The following is a 20754-nucleotide window of genomic DNA, read 5'->3' on the forward strand; positions in this document are numbered from 1 at the left end:
TCTCAACAGTGTGTGTAGACCAGGAACATACCTCAACACCGAAAAGGCCTTATATGGGGTGCCTGGGTGACTCAGTGGATTAAAGCCTCTGCCTTAAGCTCAGGGCATTATCCCAGGGTCCTGGGATCGAGCCCCGCATCAGGCTCTCTGCTCAGCAGGGAACCTGCTTCCTCCTCTCTCTGCCTCTCTGCCTACTTGTGATCTGTCTCTCTCTGTCAAATATATAAATAAAATCTTTTTTAAAAAGGCCATACATGACAACCACACAGATTACGTCACATCTGATAGTGAAAAGTTTTAGCTGTTTCTATTTCCTCTAAGATAGCCTAAGTTAGGAACATTGCCGATCTTTCCTTGCTACTTTTGCTGAACACAATATTGAAAATCCAAGGCAGAACAATTATGCAAGAAGATAATCAGAAGGCATCAAAACTGGAAAGAAAGAAGTAAAATGGTCACTACTTGCAGATCATATAGAATAAAATGAAAACCTCAAAGAAGCCAGTGAAATATTTTTCAAACTATGACTAAATTCAGTAAAGGGGCAGGATACAATATCACTGCCCCCAAATCTGCTGTTTTTCTATATGCTAATAACGAATTATCAGAAAATAAATTAGGAAGATCATCCCATCTGAAGTTGCATGAAAAAGAATAAAATACCCAGGAATATACTTGACCAACCAGTAAAATCTTGCATGATGAAAATGACAAGATGGTAAGGAAAGAAACTGAAGGCAACACACATAAACCAAGTGACACTGCATATTCATGGGTGAGAAAAATTAATAATGGTAAAATGTCCATACTTCCCTAAACCATCTACAGTTTCATTGCAATTCCTGTCAAAATTCTAAGGACATTTTTCGCAGAAAGAGAAGAAAGGTTCTAAAAATTTGTATGATGCCACAAAAGACTCTGAATACCAGAGCAATCTAGAGAAAGAAGAACCACACTAAAGGCATCGTGCTTGCTCATTTCAGACTAATGACAAAGCTAGAGTAATTAAAACAGTCTAGCGCTATCATAACAACAGACACACACATCGCCAGAAGACAGGAGAGAGTCCAGAAGTAAACACACACATCTATGGTCCGGGACCTTATGACAAAGGAGTCAAGAGTAAACAAGGGGGAAAAACAGTCTCTTTCATCAATGGTGTTGGGAACACTAGAAAGCCCCATGCAAAAGAACAAAACTGCACCATTCTCTTACACCATACACAAAAATTAACTCAAAATGGATCAAACAATTGAATATAAGTCCTGGATCTATAAAACCTGTAGCAGAAAACACAGGGTTTGGAAAGGTCCTTGACCAAAAGTCTTGGTAGTGGTGTTTTTAAGCGGATACCAAAGTAAAAACAAAGAAGCAAAGTGTGGGCCTATATCTAACTATAAAACATCCAAACAATAAAAGAAACAATCAACAAAATAAAAGGGTAACATAAGGTAAAACATTTGTAAATTATATATCCGGTAAGGGGTTAATATTCAAAATATAAGGAACTCAGGCAACTCAACAACAAAACAAAACAAAACACACAAAAGCAGAAAAAAAAAGTTATCTAGAGTATCAGGAGAAGTTCCAAATAGACATTTTCCTAAAGAAGACATACAGATAGTCTACATGAACATGAAAATATGCTCATCATTAATCATCAGGGAAATGCAATTCAAACCAGAATGAGGCATTACTTCACACCTGTCAGAACAGTCATTGTCAAAAACAGAAGAAATAGCAAGTTTTGTTAAAGATGTGGAGTAGAGGAAAACTCTAGTGCAACATTACTGAGAGTATAAATGGGTGCGACCACTATGGATAACAGTACAGAAGTTCCTCAAAAAAATGAGAAACAGAACAACCAAAGGAGCCAGCAATTCCCTTTATGAGTATTTATCTGAAAGGAATGAAAACACTAATTCACAAAGGTATATTCACCCCTGTGTATACTGCAGGATTATTTACAACAGTGAAAATAAAGAAACAACCTAAATGCCATCAGTGGATGAATGAATAAAGAAATTGTGGTCAATAAACACAGTGGAATTCTACTCAGCAATAATAAAGGATAAAATCTTTCGATTTATAACATGGTGGCCCTTGAAGGCATTATGCTAAGTAAAACAGGCCAGACAGAAAGACAAATACTAGAAATCACTTACATGTAGAACCTTAAAACAAACAAAACAAAATCATAAATGTGAGCTCACAGACAGAACAGATAGGGACTGGTAGAAGTTTGGGGTTGGAGGTGGGAGAAATGGGTGAACGTGTCAAAAGGAAAAAAGAAAACAAACCCAAATATAGCATCTTTTTTTTTTTTTTCAATTAAGTAATCTGTACCCCCAACATGACTCAAACTCATAACCTGGAGATCAAGAGTCACACACTCCACCGACCCCGCCAGCCAGGGTCCTCGAATTGTCACATCTTCCAATACTCAATGTATGGAGAAAGGGGAAACTAATTTAATCTATTGTATTTTGAGGGCTAGGTATTTTTTGGTAAAGGTACAAATGAAAGAACACATTCTTCAGGGTTACACACTCAGGACTGTATCTAGTTCTAATATTTATCATGACACTGAGAAAGTAACTTGCTTTTTTTTTTTAATTTTTTTTTTATTTTTTTCAGCATAACAGTATTCATTATTTTTGCACCACACCCAGTGCTCCATGCAATCCGTGCCCTCTACAATACCCACCACCTGGTGCCCCCAACCTCCCACCCCCCACCCCTTCAAAATTCTCAGATCGTTTTTCAGAGTCCATAGTCTCTCATGGTTCACCTCCCCTACCAATTTCCCTCAACTCCCTTCTCCTCTCCATCTCCCCTTGTCCTCCATGCTATTTGTTATGCTCCACAAATAAGTGAAACCATATGATAATTGACTCTCTCTGCTTGACTTATTTCACTCAGCATAATCTCTTCCAGTCCCATACATGTTGCTACAAAACTTGGGGATTCATCCTTTCTTTCCTTTTTTTTTTTTTACACCTTTATAAACATATATTTTTATCCCCAGGGGTACAGGTCTGCGAATCGCCAGGTTTACACACTTCACAACACTCACCATAGCACATACCCTCCCCGATATCCATAACCCCACCCCCTCTACCAACCCCCTCCCCCCATCAACCCTCAGTTTGTTTTGTGAGATTAAGAGTCACTTATGGTTTGTCTCCCTCCCAATCCCATCTTGTTTCATTTACTCTTCTCCTACCCCCTTTAACCCCCCATGTTGCATCTCCTCTCCCTCATATCAGGGAGATCATATGATAGTTGTCTTTCTCCGATTGACTTATTTCGCTAAGCATGATACCCTCTAGTTCCATCCACGTCGTCGCAAATGGCAAGATTTCATTTCTTTTGATGGCTGCATAGTATTCCATTGTGTATATATACCACGTCTTCTTTATCCATTCGTCTGTTGATGGACATCTAGGTTCTTTCCATAGTTTGGCTATTGTAGACATTGCTGCTATAAACATTCGGGTGCATGTGCCCCTTCGGATCACTATGTTTGTATCTTTAGGGTAAATACCCAGCAGTGCAATTGCTGGGTCATAGGGTAGTTCTATTTCAACATTTTGAGGAACCTCCATGCTGTTTTCCAGAGTGGTTGCACCAGCTTGCATTCCCACCAACAGTGTAGGAGGGTTCCCCTTTCTCCGCATCCTCGCCAGCATCTGTCATTTCCTGACTTGTTAATTTAGCCATTCTGACTGGTGTGAGGTGATATCTCATGGTGGTTTTGATTTGTATTTCCCTGATGCCGAGTGATATGGAGCACTTTTTCATGTGTCTGTTGGCCATCTGGATGTCTTCTTTGCAGAAATGTATGTTCATGTCCTCTGCCCATTTCTTGATTGGATTATTTGTTCTTTGGGTGTTGAGTTTGCTAAGTTCTTTATAGATTTGGACACTAGCCCTTTATCTGATATGTCATTTGCAAATATCTTCTCCCATTCTGTCAGTTGTCTTTTGGTTTTGTTCACTGTTTCCTTTGCTGTGCAAAAGCTTTTGATCTTGATAAAATCCCAAAAGTTCATTTTTGCCCTTGCTTCCCTTGCCTTTGGTGATGTTCCTAGGAAGATGTTGCTGCGGCTGACGTCGAAGAGGTTGCTGCCTGTGTTCTCCTCGAGGATTTTGATGGATTCCTTTCTCACATTGAGATCCTTCATCCATTTTGAGTCTATTTTCGTGTGTGGTGTAAGGAAATGATCCAGTTTCATTTTTCTGCATGTGGCTGCCCAATTTTCCCAACACCATTTATTGAAGAGGCTGTCTTTGTTCCATTGGACATTCTTTCCTGCTTTGTCGAAGATGAGTTGACCATAGAGTTGAGGGTCCATTTCTGGGCTCTCTATTCTGTTCCATTGATCTATGTGTCTGTTTTTGTGCCAGTACCATGCTGTCTTGATGATGACAGCTTTGTAATAGAGCTTGAAGTCCGGAATTGTGATGCCACCAACTTTGGCTTTTTTTTTTCAATATTCCTTTGGCTATTCGAGGTCTTTTCTGGTTGCATATAAATTTTAGGATTATTTGTTCCATTTCTTTGAAAAAAATGGATGGTACTTTGATAGGAATTGCATTAAATGTGTAGATTGCTTTAGGTAGCATAGACATTTTCACAATATTTATTCTTCCAATCCAGGAGCATGGAATATTTTTCCATTTCTTTGTGTCTTCCTCAATTTCTTTCATGAGTACTTTATAGTTTTCTGAGTATAGATTCTTAGTCTCTTTGGTTAGGTTTATTCCTAGGTATCTTAAGTTTTGGGTGCAATTGTAAATGGGATGGACTCCTTAATTTCTCTTTCTTCTGTCTTGTTGTTGGTGTAGAGAAATGCAACTGATTTCTGTGCATTGATTTTATATCCTGACACTTTACTGAATTCCTGTACAAGTTCTAGCAGTTTTGGAGTGGAGTCTTTTGGGTTTTCCACATATAGTATCATATAATCTGCAAAGAGTGATATTTTGACTTCTTCTTTGGCGATTTGGATGCCTTTAATTTCCTTTTGTTGTCTGATTGCTGAGGCTAGGACTTCTAGTACTATGTTGAATAGCAGTGGTGATAACGGACATCCCTGCCGTGTTCCTGACCTTAGCGGAAAAGCTTTCAGTTTTCTCCATTGAGAATGATATTTGCGGTGGGTTTTTCATAGATGGCTTTGATAATATTGAGGTATGTGCCGTCTATCCCTACACTTTGAAGAGTTTTGATCAGGAAGGGATGCTGTACTTTGTCAAATGCTTTTTCAGCATCTATGGAGAGTATCATATGGTTCTTGTTCTTTCTTTTATTAATGTGTTGTATCACATTGATTGATTTGCGGATGTTGAACCAGCCTTGCAGCCCTGGAATAAATCCCACTTGGTCGTGGTGAATAATCCTTTTAACGTACTGTTGAATCCTATTGGCTAGTATTTTGGCGAGAATTTTTGCATCTGTGTTCATCAAGGATATTGGTCTGTAGTTCTCTTTTTTGTTGGGATCCTTGTCTGGTTTTGGGATCAAGGTGATGCTGGCCTCATAAAATGAGTTTGGAAGTTTTCCTTCTATTTCTATTTTTTGGAACAGTTTCAGGAGAATAGGAATTAGTTCTTCTTTAAATGTTTGGTAGAATTCCCCCGGGAAGCCGTCTGGCCCTGGGCTTTTGTTTGTTTGGAGATTTTTGAGGTTGTTTCAATCTCCTTACTGGTTATGGGTCTGTTCAGGCTTTCTATTTCTTCCTGGTTCAGTTGTGGTAGTTTATATGTCTCTAGGAATGCATCCATTTCTTCCAGATTGTCAAATTTGTTGGCGTAGAGTTGCTCATAGTATGTTCTTATAATTGTCTGTATTTCTTTGGTGTTCGTTGTGATCTCTCCTCTTTCATTCATGATTTTATTTATTTGGGTCCTCTCTCTTTTCTTTTTGATAAGTCTGGCCAGGGGTTTATCAATCTTATTAATTCTTTCAAAGAACCAGCTCCTAGTTTCGTTGATTTGTTCTATTGTTTTTTTGGTTTCTATTTCATTGATTTCTGCTCTGATCTTTATGATTTCTCTTCTCCTGCTGGGTTTAGGGTTTCTTTCTTGTTCTTTCTCCAGCTCCTTTAGGTGTAGGGTTAGGTTGTGTACCTGAGACCTTTCTTGTTTCTTGAGAAAGGCTTGTACCGCTATATATTTTCCTCTCAGGACTGCCTTTGTTGTGTCCCACAGATTCTGAACTGCTGTATTTTCATTATCATTTGTTTCCATAAATTTTTTCAATTCTTCTTTGATTTCCTGGTTGACCCATTCATTCTTTAGAAGGATGCTGTTTAGTCTCCATGTATTTGGGTTCTTTCCAAATTTCCTCTTGTGATTGAGTTCTAGCTTTAGAGCATTGTGGTCTGAAAATATGCAGGGAATGATCCCAATCTTTTGATACCGGTTGAGACTTGATTTAGGACCAAGAATGTGATCTATTCTGGAGAATGCTCCATGTGCACTAGAGAAGAATGTGTATTCTGTTGCTTTGGGATGAAATGTTCTGAATATATCTGTGATGTCCATCTGGTCCAGTGTGTCATTTAAGGCCTTGATTTCCTTGTTGATCTTTGCTTGGATGATCTGTCCATTTCAGTGAGGGGAGTGTTAAAATCCCCTACTATTATTGTATTCTTGTCGATGTGTTTCTTTGATTTTGTTATTAATTGGTTTATATAGTTGGCTGCTCCCACGTTAGGGGCATAGATATTTAAAATTGTTAGATCTTCTTGTTGGACAGTTCCTTTGAGTATGATAGAGTGTCCTTCCTCATCTCTTATTATAATCTTTGGCTTAAAATCTAATTGATCTGATATAAGGATTGCCACTCCTGCTTCTTCTGATGTCCATTAGCATGGTAAATTCTTTTCCACCCCCTCACTTTAAACCTGGAGGTGTCTTCGGGTGTAAGATGAGTTTCTTGTAGGCAACATATAGATGGTTTTTGTTTTTTGATCCATTCTGATACCCTGTGTCTTTTGATTGGGGCATTTAGCCCATTAACATTCAGGGTAAGTATTGAGAGATATGAATTTAGTGCCATCGTATTGCCTGTAAGGTGACTGTTATTGTATATTGTCTCTGTTCCTTTCTGATCTACTACTTTTAGGGTCTCTCTTTGCTTAGAGGACCCCTTTCAATATTTCCTGTAGAGCTGGTTTGGTATTTGCAAATTCTTTCAGTTTTTGTTTGTCCTGGAAGCTTTTAATCTCTCCTTCTATTTTCAATGATAGCCTAGCTGGATATAGTATTCTTGGCTGCATGTTTTTCTCATTTAGTACTCTGAATATATCATGCCAGCTCTTTCTGGCCTGCCAGGTCTCTGTGGATAAGTCTGCTGCCAATCTAATATTTTTACCATTGTACGTTACAGACTTCTTTTCCCGGGTTGCTTTCAGGATCTTTTCTTTGTCACTAAGACTTGTCAATTTTACTATTAGGTGACGGGGTGTAGACCTATTCTTATTGATTTTGAGAGGGGTTCTCTGAACCTCCTGGATTTTGATGCTTGTTCCCTTTGCCATATTGGGGAAATTCTCTCCAATAATTCTCTCCAATATACCTTCTGCTCCCCTCTCTGTTTCCTCTTCTTCTGGAATCCCAATTATTCTAATGTTGTTTCGTCTTATGGTGTCACTTATCTCTCGAATTCTCCCCTCGTGGTCCAGTAGCTGTTTGTCCCTCTTTTGCTCAGCTTCTTTATTCTCTGTCATTTGTTCTTCTATATCGCTAATTCTTTCTTCTGCCTCATTTATCCTAGCAGTGAGAGCCTCCATTTTTGATTGCACCTCATTAATAGCTTTTTTGATTTCAACTTGGTTAGATTTTAGTTCTTTTATTTCTCCAGAAAGGGCTTTTATATCTCCCGAGAGGGTTGCTTTAATATCTTCCATGCCTTTTTCAAGCCCGGCTAGAACCTTGAGAATCATCATTCTGAACTCTATATCTGACATATTACCAATGTCTGTATTGATTAGGTCCCTAGCCTTTGGTATTCCCTCTTGTTCTTTTTTTTGTTGTGAATTTTTCCGCCTTGTCATTTTGTCCAGATAAGAGTTTATGAAGGAGCAAGTAAAATACTAAAAGGGTGGCAACAACCCCAGGAAAATATGCTTTAGCCAAATCAGAAGAGATCCTGAATTGTGAGGGGGGAGAAAGGGGATAAGAAGGGGTTCAGAAAGAAAGAAAAAAAACCTATTAAAAAAAAGAAAGCCGATAAAGAAAAAATATAAAAAGAGGAAAAAATATATATATATTAGATAAACTATTTAAAAAACGTTAAAAAAAGAAAACGGTAAAAGTTAAAAAAAATTTAGCAGAAGAAGAGAAAAAGAAAAAAAAATTGAAAAAGAAAAAAAAATTAAATTAACTGCAAGGCTAAAAAATCATGGGGAGAAAGCCATGAGTTCCGTGCTTTGCTTTCTTCTCCTCTGGAATTCCGCCGTTCTCCTTGGTAGGTGAACTTGGTCCCGGCTGTGTTTCCCGTAGATCTTCTGGGGGAGGGGCCCGTTGTAGTGATTCTCAAGCGTCTTTGCCCCAGGCGGAGTTGCACCGCCCTTACTCGGGGCCGCACTGAGTCATCCGCTCGGGTTCGCTTTCGGGAGCTTTTGTTCCCTGAGCGCTTTCCGTAGAGTCCGGAGGACGGGAATAAAGATGGCGGCCTCCCGGTCTCCGGCCCGGAGGAGCCGAGAGCCCAGGGCCCCACTCCTCAGTGCGCCCTCAGAGAACAGCGCCAAATGACTCCCGTCACCCTGGCCTCCGGCCGCGCTCCGAGCTGACCGAGCCTGCGACCGGTTCAAGGCATCCCAGAGCTGAGAGTCACTCCTCGGCTCTGTCTCTGCAGCCGGCTTCCCCGTTCTAATACCGGTAAGCTCTGCGACACTGAGACACCCCCGATCCTTCTGTGACCCTGCGGGACCTGAGGCCGCGTTTACCCCGCCTGGGCTTCACCCCAGTTAAGCCTCTGGTGCGATGTCCCTCAGCGGAACAGACTTTTAAAAGTCCTGATTTTGCTCCGTTGCTCCGCCGCTCGCCGGGAGCCGGCCCCTCCCCCCGCGGTCTATCTTCTCGTCGCTTTGGATTCACTTCTCCGCCAGTCCTACCTTGCAGAAAGTGGTTGATTTTCTGTTTCTGGAATTGCTGTTCTTCTTCTCTTCAATCTCCCGTTGGATTTGTAGGTGTTTGCAATCTTTAGATAAGCTATTTAGCTGATCTCCCGCTACCCGAAGTAGTCTCAGCCTGCTACTTCTCCGCCATCTTGACTCCTCCTTCCAGTAACTTGCTTTTTAAATTTAATTATTTATTTGAGAGACAGAGAAGGGGGGGACATAACCAGGGGGAGGGACAGAGGGAGTTGGAGAAGAAGACTGCCCACGGAGCAGGGAGTCTGAACTGGGGTTTGATCCCAGGAACCTGGGATTATGTCCTGAGCCAAAGGCAAGCTTCAACAACTGAACCACCCACGTGCCCCTACTTAAACTCCTTTCTGCCTCTTTCCCCACCTCTGAGGATATTATGAATATTTGCTTTTAGAACAGCTTCTATTTTTAATTTAATAATAGTTTTTAGATTTGAATGAAATAGAGGTCACTTAGAAAAATACGTATGAGAGTAAGCCCTCAAAAATGTTTTAAAACATATTATTCTGGGGATACCTGGGTGGCATGGTCAGTTAAGCAGCTGACTCTTGATTTGGGCTCAAATCAAGATCCCAAATTCTGGGAGAGAGCCCTGAACAAGTCTCCACACTCAACGGGTATGCTGCTGAAGGATTCCCTCTCTCCCTCTGACCCTCCCTTCTCTAGCATATGCTTGTGCATGCAATCTCTTTCTGTCTCAACAATAAATAAATATGTCTTAAAATCTTGAACATTTGGTGGTTGCATAATCATTTTCATTATTGGGAAGTAACTCCTAGTTTACAAAGCACTTTTATACATACTTTCTTAATGGAGTCAGGATATGGTCCTGGGAGAAGAATTTATTGTGTTTATTTATATAGGAAAATAAAGAAAACCAGACTTATAGCAGGGCTGTGCTTGCTCATGACTACAGAGCTAACAGATGATCTTCTGATTTTCAGTCCAATGGAGGAGGAAAAGAAAAAATCCAAACACTGTAACAAGAGCCAATGAAGGGCACTACAAACTAATAATGGAATCAATGCAGTAAGACGATGCAATATTTATAAATATTTACCCACCCAGCAGGGGAGCCACTAAATATATAGAGCATATATGAACAGACCTAAGAGAAGCAATCAGCACTAATACCATAGGGAACTTTAATACCTCACACTTCTCTCAATGATACACCATCCAGACAGAAGATCACAAAGGAAACATCAGCCTCAGACAACCCATTACTTAGATGGACTTGACAGATACACACAGAACCCTCCATCCAAAAGGAGCACATGGAATGCACTCCTCTCAAGTGCACCTAGAACATTCTCCACCATAGGTCATATGTGAGGCCACAAGACAAGTCAATAAACTCCAGAAGCCTAGGATTTTCCCAAATGATGAGTGAAACCAAATCGACCATCTTTTCCAAACACAGTGGTATAGAACTACAAATCAATTGCAAGAAGAAAAATGGAAATTCATAAACACAGAGACTAAAAAACATGCTACTGAACAGCCAATTGAGTTCATGGGCAAACTGAAACAGGAAAACAGAAATACTTTGAGGCAAATGAAAAAATAATACAATCAAACAAAAGTTATGAAATGCAGTAAAACGGTTTCTAAAATGGGGCACCAGATTAGTCAGTGGAGCGCTGTGACTTTTGATCTTGTGGTTTTGAGTTTCAACTCCACACTGGGCATAGAGATCACTTTAATTTTTTGAAGATGTAATTTATTTATTTGACAAAGAGGGAGAGAGAGAGAGAGAGACTGAGCAAAGTGGAAGGAGCAGCAGGCAGTAGAAGAGGGAAAAAGTGGTTCCCCAGGCTGACCAGAGAGCTGACGCAGCACTCAATTCCAGGACCCTAAATTCATGACCTGAGCCAAAGTCCAATGCCTAACAGAATTAGCCACAAAGGCACCCCTTAGAGCTAACTTAAAAAAAAGTGGTTCTAAGAAGGAAGTTTATAGTGATACAGGCCTAACTCAAGAAATAAGAAACATCTTAAATAAACAACCTAACTTGATACCTCAAGGAAACAGAAAAAGAACAAATGAAGTCCAAAGTTAGTAGAACAAAGGAAGGAGCACATCAGAACTTAAATAAGTGAAATACAGACTAAAAAGACAACAGAATGATAAAAAATAATAAAAAAAAAACAAGAACAATAGATCAACACAAAGCTGGTTCTTTGAAAACAACAAAGCTGACAGAGTCTCAGCCAGACTCAAGCTAACAAAAAAGAAAGAGGACTCATCATCAGAAATGAAAGAGTTGTTCCCTGATACCATAGATATGCAAAGGCTCATAAGAAAGTCCTATGAACAATTACACCTCAACAAGCTGGATAATCCAAAAGAAAAGGATACATTCCCAGAAACACAACCTGCCAAGGCTGAATCCTGAAGAAACAGAAATTCTGAACAGACCAATGACCAGTAGGGAGATTAAATAAGAAATCAAAAAACTTCCAACAAGGAAAAGTCCAGGACCCCATGGTTTCACTGGTGAATTCTACAAATCATCCACAGGAAAAAAAAAGTAATACCAAGCCTTCTCAAACTGCCAGAAAAACAAGAGGAAAGAATTTTCCCCACCTCATTTTATGAGGCCAGCGAGGCCCTTGTCGAAACCTCCCAAGGTGTCCCAAGAAAATGAGAGACTAGTATCTGTGATGAACATAGACATATAAATCCTCACCCAAATATCAGCAAACTGAATTATACAATACAGGAAGAGATATGATCCAGTAAGATTTAATGTCAGGGATGCAACAGTGGTTCAACATCCACAAATCAAACTGATGTGTCGCATTCACAAAACGAAGGATCAACATAAAAGGACCATCTCAACATATGCAGAAAAAACATTTGATAGTGCTGTTACCAAATCATTGCCCCCCCCCCACTTGTGCTTCTGCTACCTGGCTAGTCCCCACACCCTGTATCATGGCCACCCCACTGTGCCATACCCCCACTGCCACCCTGCTGTGCCCCACACACCCACTGCTGTCCCTTCCACACCCCGTTGCTGACCGACCACTGCCACCAGCGCTGCCACCCTCCACCCTGCTACCCCACAGCACTGCCCCTTTGTCCCACAACAGCTAACCCTCACCATAGTTGCCCTGCTGCCCTGAGTGTTGCAACTGATGTCCTGCTCTGTCACTCCCAGTGCCCCTACCACTCCTTTGTGCACCCCCAGGACTCTGCCACCCTGCTGCGCCACTCTCCAGTGCTTCTACTGGCCTGGTGCCTGTGTTTCGAATAGCACCACCTCTGGTACCATGGTCACACTGCTGCTCCTGCCCATCTCCACCAGTCCGCCCTGCACCCAAGCCATGCCATGCCATTGCCAGGCAGCTGCTGGCCCGCTGGTCCCTCCCAACCACATCGGGGTCAATCCCTCCCCACTTCACCTCCACGTCTGCTGCCATCCAACTGCACTTCCTTAAGTCACTGCCTTCCTCAAGTCCCTGCTGTCTCACTGCCCCCCCACTGCCATTTCTTCACTGCATACTGTCCCCTTGCTGCTGCAGCTGTGCAGAGCCCCTGCCCTGCCCACACAGCTATTAACCTGATGCTCTTGCCCTGCTGGTCCCACCAAACGTCCCCGAAATGCTACCGCCTGTCGTCCCCCCATCCCTGCTCCAGTGTCTCCAGATTCCCTCCCCATTGACCTGATTCTGCCACCCCACTCATCCCAGCCTTCTCCCAATGCTGCTACTCCCTGGGTGCCCCCGCCTCATGACCCTGCCGCCACAGCACATCCTTCATACTGTCCACCTTACCACCACTGCTGTAGCTAAGCTTCTGCCCTGTGCCCCAGGCCACTGCTGACCTTCACTGTCCAGACCCCACTGACATGCATTAAGGCCCTACCCCACCCTTCATGCCCTTCCTGTGCAGTTGCTGTGTCACTGCCTCCCAGTTGGTTCCGTCCCCCCTTCTCCCCACGCCACCACCTGCCTGCCACCCCACATGCACCTGTGAAGCCATGCTGTCCCACCCCGCCCACCACCATGCTCATTACTCTCCTGCTGCCCCACTGCATTGCTGCTACCATCCCTCTGTGCTCTCCCTGCACCTCTGCCCTGCCGGGTGCCACACACCCCCATGACCAATCCCCTGCCCTCACTGTCATTGCCCCCTTACTGCCACCCTGCTTCTGGTCTGCTGCCGCCCTGTGTCCCACTCTTGCCCTATGTCCTGCTGCTGCCCTGTGTCCCGTTGCTGCTGGTCTTCATAGCCCAGCCCTATGCAGCCCTGCCCTGTTGACTTGCATGCTTGCCCCACCTGCCATGCACCCGCGTGCTGTTCCAGGCCCCCCTCCCTGCAGCTACCACCTAGTGCTACCTCTGCCCCCAACTCTGGAGCCTTCCTGATTCCCTACCCCTGTTGCCGTGCTGCTGCTGCCCCACGAGTCCTACTCCACTTTCCCCGCACTGGTACCACCAGGCTGCCCCCACAACATGAGCCACTCCCACCACGCTGCACCCCTGTCCACAGCGCCCCCACTTACAACCACCATTGGCTCTCTACTCCTACCCTGGGTCCCAGTTGATTCTGATATCAGTGGTCCTGCCCTGTAGACATGCACCAAGCCCAGAAAAGCCAGGCCCTTGCTTTGCTGCCTGACCCACCATGCCATGACACTGATATCCCGCTTATACCCAGCTAGTCCTGCCCAGGCAGAAGCGACACTACCGCCTAACTACTCCCCTCCCCCCACTCTGATGCCTCCTGTCTGAACGTCCACCACACCCCGCGCTGCTACCACCTTGCTGCCCCCCAAAAATGCACCCCTGCCGCACTGCTATGCCCCCACACAGGCCACCTTACTGCCGCACCACCCCTGTACTGTGCCCCCGGCCTCTGTTGTGCTTTGCTGCCCCACCTTGTTGGCATGCACTATGAGCAGGTCCAGCGAGCCAGCCAAGTTGGCGCTGTGCTGCTGCCTCAGGGCTGGTCCCACACTCCCTACGTTGCCCTGCCGCCTATATTCCAGCCCCTGAGAGGTGCCACATGGTTGCCCCTCTCGCGTGTTATGCAACTTCCCCTTACCACAAGAAGCTCCCCCTCCCTGTACCAGTGTTGCTTGGTGACACCCCCACTCCATCCCCCGCTGGCCCCGCCCCCTGAGTGTTCTAACTTCTCTGCCACCTCCTTGCCCCCATGGAGCTTGGCAGCCTTGCCTGCCTCACCATGACACTGACGCCCCACTGATGCCAGGCTGGTCCCTCCCCTCCACCCACCATGACAGAGTAGCTGCTTCCTCCTCCCCCTGCTCCGTTGCCTCGCCACAGCCACGCATATTATGGATTCACACGCCCGCCCCCCAGCCCCCCTCATGCTGCAGCCATCTTGCTGCCCCCCACATGTTCCGTTACCACCCTGCTGTACCCCCCCATAGTCCCCTTTACCACTGTGCCACCACTCCACTGTTGCCCTGTGTCCCAGCCTCTACTGTGCTTCAGTGCCCCGCCTCCTTGATTTGCACAAAGAGAGAGCCAGCCCACCACGCCTGCCCCACTGATGCTGCCCCCCCCCCCCCCCGCTTTACCTGCACTTTGGGCCTGCCCACCACACTTGCCCCACTGATGCTGCCCATCCCTTTGATATGTATGATGGTCCCGCACACCCCGCCCTCCTAAATACTGCTACCCCGACCCACTGACATGCACGATGGGCCCGCCCACCATGGGCTCCTAACTGTTGATGCCCCGCCCCCTTGACATGCACGATGGGCCCGCCCATCACACCGGACTAACTGTGGAAGCCCTGCCCCCTTGACATGCACGATGGGCCCACCCACCACGTCTGCCCTGCTGCTGTTGCACCGCCCCCTTGACATGAACCATGGACCCGCCCACCACGCCCACCGTGCCGCTGCTGCCACACCCCCTTGACGTTGGGCCCACCCATCACTCCCGCCTAACTGTTGCCGCCCCGCCCGCTTGACATGTACAATGGGGCTGCCCACCACGCCCGCCCTGCTGCTGTTGCCCCGCCCCCTTGACGAGAACCATGGGCCCGCCCACCAGGCCATCTTAACTGTTGCTACACTGCTGCCTGGGGCTGCTCCCACCTTCTCACCCCCTCTGCTACCGCCTAGATTCCACCCACCCTCCAGAGGTGCCACATAGCTCACACTCCTCCCAGTGCCACTACTGCCTGCCCCCATCCCTGCCTCTGATGACCACTGCTCCCTCCCCTGTGATCCCATCCCCCTTCCTCAGTGTTATTTCCTGGCTGCCAATTCCTCAGGCTCATGCAGCCCCGCCCACCGTGCCATGATGTTGATGCCCCGCTAACTCCTGGCTGGTTCCGCCTCCCCCCAAACGCCACGACTGCCTAACGGCTTCTCCCTTCCCCTGGTCTGTTGCCTCCCTGCTGCCAGGTGCATTACCACACTACTTCCACTCTGAATATCTGCCCCCCTCCCCACACAGCTCACATTGCTACCGCCACATGCACCCCTGCCACTGTGCTGTGCCCCTCACACTGTCTGCCTTACCTCAGCTGCTGCCACTCTGCAGCTGCCCTGTGTCCCTGGCCTCTTCAGTGCTTCGGCACCCCGCCCCCTTGACGTGCATGATGGGCCCGCCCACCATGCTCGTCTAACTGTTGCTGCCCCGCCCCAATGTCCTGAACAATGGGCCTGCCCACCACGCTCTAATAACCATTGCTGCCCCCCCCTTTATGTGCGCTGTGGGCCCGCCCAGAACGCCCGCCTAACTGCTGCAGCCCCGCCCCCATGAAGTGCACTCTGGGCGCGCCAACCACGTCTGCCCTGCTGCTCCTGCTGCAGACCCGCTGCCTCTGGGCTGGTCCCACCACCACTCCGGGTTGTGGCTGCCTAGATTCCACCCACCCCCTACAGTCGCTGCAGGGCTGCCCCACTTGGCTGTCACACAGCTCCCCACCACGGGCCCTCCACCGCTCCCTGGGCCACTACCACCTGGCTGTCCCCTCACCTGCATCTGGTGACTCCTGCTCCCTCCCCCATGGGTCCCGCCCCCTACCATAGGGTCATTACCTGGCTGCCACCTCCTCCCACTTGGGCAGCCCCAAGGCCCCACCTACTACCCCTTGCCATTATGGCCCCCTTGCCCCACTGAGTTGCCCTTGATTCCCAATGCCACACCCCGCCCCCCACAGCTACCACACCTCAGGGTCTTGCTGTCCTGCCGCACATCCCCCCATCACTACTGCAGCCCTCCCCAACTACTCCCCACGTCGCCCCTTGTTGCCACCCTGACCCCGCTCCCCTCCCCGCCCCACCACCTGCTGACCTGGTGCTGCTGCCAGTGATTACAAGGCAACTGCCCCTTCCTTGGTTGCCCTGCTGCTGCTTCCTTGCCCGACTACCATGAGACTGCTGCCCTGCTGGTCCTGCCACCCCCCACCATTAACCCCCACTCAAGTACTGTCCTGATTCACCCCCCCACTCTGCTGCTGACCAACTGTGCCCTGCCAACACCACTGCCACCCCGCTGAACCTCCCCAATGCTGCTGTGACTGTGACCCAGTGACATTGCTTCCCCTCTGCTCCCCCCATTGCTCCTCCTGCCTCACTGCACCCCTCTGGTTTCTGCCTCTCCTCCCCTCTGCTGCTTCCCACCCTGCCACTCTCACTTACCCCATGCAGGCCCTCCATACTACCCTACTGTGCCCAGGAGCTGCCTGGCTGCTCCGACATCACTGGTGTGCCCTGGAAATCATCAGAGGGAGACCGGACCTAAGAGAATTTCTGCATAGGGACTGGCGACAGGTGTGTTCTGGAAGTGGGTTGGAGGTATAGGCATGGGGGTAAATCCCAAGAAGGAAAATGTTAGCATAATTATGGTAAGTGTTAAAATAGCCTAAAGAGCTAAATTTGAAGTTCTTTTAATGTCTCCTTCTTTTCCATACAGTGACTTTATTCATATTGTGCACCTGAAAATAATAATAATCTCAAGTAAACTAACTGGAATGAAAATTAAAACTGTAAAAAAGATAAAAATCTTTTAACATCATGCATCGATTGACATACAGACATTAAGGGAACAGTTTGCATAATAAAATGTGTATATGTATCTAGGTGCTCTTTCTCAACAAAGGCTGGTCAAAATCATGGAAATGGTGAGTTTTATTTCTCTTCAGAATCACTCACTGTCCTGGGTTTTCATGTATAGTGTACATACATATGAACAAGCTTTTCTCAAAAAAACCAAACAAACAAACAAACAAACAAAACAAACAAACAAAAAAACTCCCAAGAACCAGGAGTAGATGTCCACTGTGGACTCGCATGAACAGAAATGCCCTCATTGGGAGGAGTCAAGATGGCGGAGAAGTAGCAAGCTGAGACTACTTCAGGTAGCAGGAGATCAGCTAGATAGCTTATCTAAAGATTGCAAACACCTACAAACCCAACGGGAGATCGATGAGAAGAAGAACAGCAATTCTAGAAACAGAAAATCAACCACTTTCTGCAAGGTAGGACTGGCGGAGAAGTGAATCCAAAGCAATGGGAAGATAGACCGCGGGGGGATGGGCCGGCTCCTGGCAAGCAGCGGAACAACAGAGCACAAAATCAGGACTTTTAAAAGTCTGTTCTGCTGAGGGAAATCGCTCCAGAGGCTTAACCGGGGTGAAGCCCGCATGGGGTCAGCGTGGCCTCAGGTCCCGCAGGGTCACAGAAGGATCGGGGGTGTCTGAGTGTCCCAGAGCTTACAGGTATTAGAACGGGGAAGCCAGCTACAGAGACAGAGCTGAGGAGTGAGCTCTAAACTCAGGGTTACCTTGAACCAGTAGCAGGCTCAGTCAGCTCGGAGCGCAGCTGGAGGCCAGGGTGATGGGAGTAATTGGGCGCTGTTCTCTGAGGGCACACTGAGGAGTGGGGCCCAGGGCTCTCGACTCCTCTGGGCTGGAGACTGGGCGGCCACCATCTTCATTCCCTTCCTCCGGAACTCTACGGAAAGCGCTCAGGGAACAAAAGCTCCTGAAAGGAATCCCAAGCGAATTACACAGCCCGGCCCCTGGTAAGGGCGATGCAACTCCGCCTGGGGCAAAGACGCTTGAGAATCACTACAACAGGCCCCTCCCCCAGAAGAGCAACAAGAAATCCAGCGAGGACCAAGTTCACCTACCAAGGAGTGCAGTTTCAATACCAAGGAGAGCAGTGGAATTCCAGAGGAGGAGAAAGCAAAGCCAGAGCTCCTGGATTTCTCCCCATGATTCTTTAGCCTTGCAGTTAATTTTTTTTTCAATTTATTTCCTCTTCTTCTGCTAAATTTTTAAAACTTTTACCGTTTTCTTTTTTAACGTTTTTAACTAGTTTATCTAATATATTTTTTTTCCTTTTTATATTTTTCCTTTATTCATTTTCTTCTTTTAATTGTTTCATTTTTTTTTTCCTTTCTGAACCTCTTTTTATCCCCTTTATACCCCCTCACGATTTGGGATCTCTTCTGATTTGGCTAAAGCATATTTTCCTGGGGTTGTTGTCATCCTTCTAGTATTTTACTTGCTCCTTCATATACTCTTATCTGGACAAAATGACAAGGCGGAAAAATTCACCACACACACACAAAAAAGAACAAGAGGCAGTACCAAAGGCTAGGGACCTAATCAATACAGACATTGGTAATATGTCAGATCTAGACTTCAGAATGACGATTCTCAAGGTTCTAGCCGGGCTTGAAAAAGGCATGGAAGATATTAAAGCAAACCTCTCGGGAGATATAAAAACCCTTTCTGGAGAAATAAAAGAACAAAAATCTGACCAAGTTGAAATCAAAAAAGCTATTAATGAGGTGCAATAAAAAATGGAGGCTCTCACTGCTAGGATAAATGAGGCAGAAGAAAGAACTAGCGATATAGAAGACCAAATGAGAGAATAAAGAAGCTGAGCAAAAGAGGGACAAACAGCTACTGGAGCACGAAGGGAGAATTTGAGAGATATGTGACACCATAAGATGAAACAACATTAGAATAATTGGGATTCCAGAAGAAGAGGAAACAGAGAGGGGAGCAGAAGGTATATTGGAGAGAATTATTGGAGAGAATTTCCCCAATATGGCAAAGGGAACAAACATCAAAATCCAGGAGGTTCAGAGAACCCGCATTAAAATCAATAAGAATAGGTCTACACCCCGTCACCTAATAGTAAAATTTACAAGTCTTAGCGACAAAGAGAAGATCCTGAAAGCAGCCGGGGAAAAGAAGTCTGTAACATACAATGGTAAAAATATTAGATTGGCAGCAGACTTATCCACAGAGACCTGGCAGGCCAGAAAAATCTGGCATGATATATTCAGAGTACTAAACGAGAAAAACATGCAGCCAAGAATACTATATACAGCTAGCCGATCATTGAAAATAGAAGGAGGGATTAAAAGCTTGCAGGACAAACAAAAACTGAAAGAATTTGCAAACACCAAACCAGCTCTACAGAAAATATTGAAAGGGGTCCTCTAAGCAAAGAGAGACCCTAAAAGTAGTAGATCAGAAAGGAACAGAGAAAATATACAGTAACAGTCACCTTACAGGCAATACAATGGCGCTAAATTCATATCTCTCAATAGTTACCCTGAATGTTAATGGGCTAAATGCCCCAATCAAAAGACACAGGGTATCAGAATGGATAAAAAAAACAAAACCCATCTATATGTTCCCTACAAGAAACTCATTTTAAACCCGAAGACACCTCCAGATTCAAAGTGAGGGGGTGGAAAAGAAGTTACCATGCTAATGGACATCAAAAGAAAGCAGGAGTGGCAATCCTTATATGAGATCAATTAGATTTTAAGAGAAAGACTATAGTAAGAGATGAGGAAGGACACTCTATCATACTCAAAGGATCTGTCCAACAAGAAGATCTAACAATTTTAAATATCTATGCCCCTAACGTGGGAGCAGCCAACTATATAAACCAATTAATAACAAATACAAAGAAACACATCAACAATAATACAATAATAGTAGGGGACTTTAACATTCCCCTCACTGAAATGGACAGATCATCCAAGCAAAAGATCAACAAGGAAATCAAGGCCTTAAATGACACACTGGACCAGATGGACATCACAGATCTATTCAGAACATTTCATCCCAAAGCAACAGAATACACATTCTTCTCCAGTGCACATGGAACATTCTCCAGAATAGAACACATCCTCGGTCCTAAATCAGGTCTCAACTGGTATCAAATGATTGGGATCATTCCCTGCATACTTTCAGACCACAATGCTCTGAAGCTAGAACTCAATCACAAGAGGAAATTTGGAAAGAACCCAAATACATGGAGACTAAACAGCATCCTTTTAAAGAATGAATGGGTCAACCAGGAAATTAAAGAAGAATTGAAAAAATTCATGGAAACAAATGATAATGAAAACACAACTGTTCAAAATCTGTGGGACACAAAAAAGGCAGTCCTGAGAGGAAAATATATAGCGGTACAAGCCTTTCTCAAGAAACAAGAAAGGTCTCAGGTACACAACCTAACCCTCCACCTAAACTAGCTAGAGAAAGAAAAAGAAAGAAACACTAAACCCAGCAGGAGAAGAGAAATCGTAAAGATCAGAGCAGAAATCAATGAAATAGAAAGCAA

The sequence above is a fragment of the Lutra lutra genome, unplaced genomic scaffold (assembly GCF_902655055.1).
Source record: "Lutra lutra unplaced genomic scaffold, mLutLut1.2, whole genome shotgun sequence".
Lineage (NCBI taxonomy): Eukaryota > Metazoa > Chordata > Mammalia > Carnivora > Mustelidae > Lutra > Lutra lutra.